The 3,485-nt window shown below is 43.9% G+C and overlaps 1 non-coding gene across 1 annotated transcript; it reads right to left on the reverse strand.

Moving 5' to 3' along the window:
- Window positions 1–2,754: 2,754 nt before the first annotated feature.
- On the reverse strand, window positions 2,755–2,827 carry TRNAF-GAA (transfer RNA phenylalanine (anticodon GAA)). The gene has a single exon. It is a non-coding gene; the product is annotated as a tRNA-Phe (tRNA).
- Between the last annotated feature and the right edge of the window lie 658 nt (window positions 2,828–3,485).

Here is a 3,485-nt window from a genome sequence, read left to right on the forward strand (position 1 = left end):
TTTCTTTCAAATGCGGCTAGGTCTTGTTCCCACGGCTTTCATTGGTATATTGCAGGTGAGCACAGCAAAAATGAAACATGCTGGACTTTTCTTCCCAAGGCTCTGCAGAACTATGCGTTGGTGTACAAATGTCCTATGAAGAAGAAGGGATATTTTGACTTGTCCTTGCACATTGGCTGAGAAAAGCATAAACTGCGGGATGTTGCATAATTGCGTTTCTGCTGAGCCGCAGACCTTAGTCTGCTCTAAACAACTTTCTCAAACTCCTGCTTGGTCTTCCTTTTCTTGTCAGAAAGCGGTACACCAAAAGGAGCAGGTACAGTTGCCGAAACCCGGGATCGAACCAAGGACCTTTAGATCTTCAGTCTAATGCTCTCCCAACTGAGCTATTTCGGCCTTTTCTACCTAACCTTGATGACAATTCTGGGGTACCATGTGCTGGTGTGAAGGAATGACAATGAGGAGTGACATTTTTATGTCTATGCATTTAGCCGGAAAGGAAAACAGGCAGCAAGATACTTTACTTTGTTCCATGTGAAACTAAGCAACCACTCTGTTAGGAACAACAGGCACATGAGAAGCGAAAGAATCAAACACGCACTGGCCTAATTCATGGGAAAGTCATATAATCAAAGGTAGGGTTATCCCTGTTAAGAATACAACAATTGCCGAAACCCGGGATCGAACCAGGGACCTTTAGATCTTCAGTCTAACGCTCTCCCAACTGAGCTATTTCGGCACTTTAGAAAGGGTTTGTCCAGGAGACACGTGGCACCGTGCGTCGACTCGAAGGGGTCATTGAGCCCTTAAAGGAGGTTTATAGTCACAGCATCCACTTTTCTTTGATAACATCAGCATTGTACCCACAGTAAAAACAATAGTTATTTTTGACAAGCTCGGTTCAAAAATCTCCTTTCATGTTGTGATTGATGCCTGTCTGCTGGCCATCTATTTCCACAACTTCCTAGATTTCCAGCATAGTTTTCAGTTTCTCCCCTGATTTTTACTTTCCGTTTCTATGGACTACACATCAAAAAAGTCATTTTTCTTTCAAATGCGGCTAGGTCTTGTTCCCACGGCTTTCATTGGTATATTGCAGGTGAGCACAGCAAAAATGAAACATGCTGGACTTTTCTTCCCAAGGCTCTGCAGAACTATGAGTTGGTGTACAAATGTCCTATGAAGAAGAAGGGATATTTTGACTTGTCCTTGCACATTGGCTGAGAAAAGCATAAACTGCGGGATGTTGCACAATTGCGTTTCTGCTGAGCCCCAGACCTTAGTCTGCTCTAAACAACTTTCTCAAACTCCTGCTTGGTCTTCCTTTTCTTGTCAGAAAGCGGTACACCAAAAGGAGCAGGTACAGTTGCCGAAACCCGGGATCGAACCAGGGACCTTTAGATCTTCAGTCTAACGCTCTCCCAACTGAGCTATTTCGGCCTTTTCTGCCTAATCTTGATGACAATTCTGGGGTACCATGTGCTGGTGTGAAGGAATGACAAAGACGAGTGACATTTTTATGTCTATGCATTTAGCCGGAAAGGAAAACAGGCAGCAAGATACTTTACTTTGTTCCAGGTGAAACTAAGCAACCACTCTGTTAGGAACAACAGGCACATGAGAAGCGAAAGAATCAAACACGCACTGGCCTAATTCATGGGAAAGTCATATAATCAAAGGTAGGGTTATCCCTGTTAAGGATACAACAATTGCCGAAACCCGGGATCGAACCAGGGACCTTTAGATCTTCAGTCTAACGCTCTCCCAACTGAGCTATTTCGGCACTTTAGAAAGGGTTTGTCCAGGAGACACGTGGCACCGTGCGTCGACTCGAAGGGGTCATTGAGCCCTTAAAGGAGGTTTATAGTCACAGCATCCACTTTTCTTTGATAACATCAGCATTGTACCCACAGTAAAAACAATAGTTATTTTTGACAAGCTCGGTTCAAAAATCTCCTTTCATGTTGTGATTGATGCCTGTCTGCTGGCCATCTATTTCCACAACTTCCTAGATTTCCAGCATAGTTTTCAGTTTCTCCCCTGATTTTTACTTTCCGTTTCTATGGACTACACATCAAAAAAGTCATTTTTCTTTCAAATGCGGCTAGGTCTTGTTCCCACGGCTTTCATTGGTATATTGCAGGTGAGCACAGCAAAAATGAAACATGCTGGACTTTTCTTCCCAAGGCTCTGCAGAACTATGCGTTGGTGTACAAATGTCCTATGAAGAAGAAGGGATATTTTGACTTGTCCTTGCACATTGGCTGAGAAAAGCATAAACTGCGGGATGTTGCACAATTGCGTTTCTGCTGAGCCCCAGACCTTAGTCTGCTCTAAACAACTTTCACAAACTCCTGCTTGGTCTTCCTTTTCTTGTCAGAAAGCGGTACACCAAAAGGAGCAGGTACAGTTGCCGAAACCCGGGATCGAACCAGGGACCTTTAGATCTTCAGTCTAACGCTCTCCCAACTGAGCTATTTCGGCCTTTTCTGCCTAATCTTGATGACAATTCTGGGGTACCATGTGCTGGTGTGAAGGAATGACAATGACGAGTGACATTTTTATGTCTATGCATTTAGCCGGAAAGGAAAACAGGCAGCAAGATACTTTACTTTGTTCCAGGTGAAACTAAGCAACCACTCTGTTAGGAACAACAGGCACATGAGAAGCGAAAGAATCAAACACGCACTGGCCTAATTCATGGGAAAGTCATATAATCAAAGGTAGGGTTATCCCTGTTAAGGATACAACAATTGCCGAAACCCGGGATCGAACCGGGGACCTTTAGATCTTCAGTCTAACGCTCTCCCAACTGAGCTATTTCGGCACTTTAGAAAGGGTTTGTCCAGGAGACACGTGGCACCGTGCGTCGACTCGAAGGGGTCATTGAGCCCTTAAAGGAGGTTTATAGTCACAGCATCCACTTTTCTTTGATAACATCAGCATTGTACCCACAGTAAAAACAATAGTTATTTTTGACAAGCTCGGTTCAAAAATCTCCTTTCATGTTGTGATTGATGCCTGTCTGCTGGCCATCTATTTCCACAACTTCCTAGATTTTCAGCATAGTTTTCAGTTTCTCCCCTGATTTTTACTTTCCGTTTCTATGGACTACACATCAAAAAAGTCATTTTTCTTTCAAATGCGGCTAGGTCTTGTTCCCACGGCTTTCATTGGTATATTGCAGGTGAGCACAGCAAAAATGAAACATGCTGGACTTTTCTTCCCAAGGCTCTGCAGAACTATGCGTTGGTGTACAAATGTCCTATGAAGAAGAAGGGATATTTTGACTTGTCCTTGCACATTGGCTGAGAAAAGCATAAACTGCGGGATGTTGCACAATTGCGTTTCTGCTGAGCCCCAGACCTTAGTCTGCTCTAAACAACTTTCTCAAACTCCTGCTTGGTCTTCCTTTTCTTGTCAGAAAGCGGTACACCAAAAGGAGCAGGTACAGTTGCCGAAACCCGGGATCGAACCAGGGACCT

The sequence above is a fragment of the Lithobates pipiens genome, unplaced genomic scaffold (assembly GCF_037356315.1).
Source record: "Lithobates pipiens isolate NorthernLeopardFrog02 unplaced genomic scaffold, aLitPip1_a1.2 Scaffold_18, whole genome shotgun sequence".
Lineage (NCBI taxonomy): Eukaryota > Metazoa > Chordata > Amphibia > Anura > Ranidae > Lithobates > Lithobates pipiens.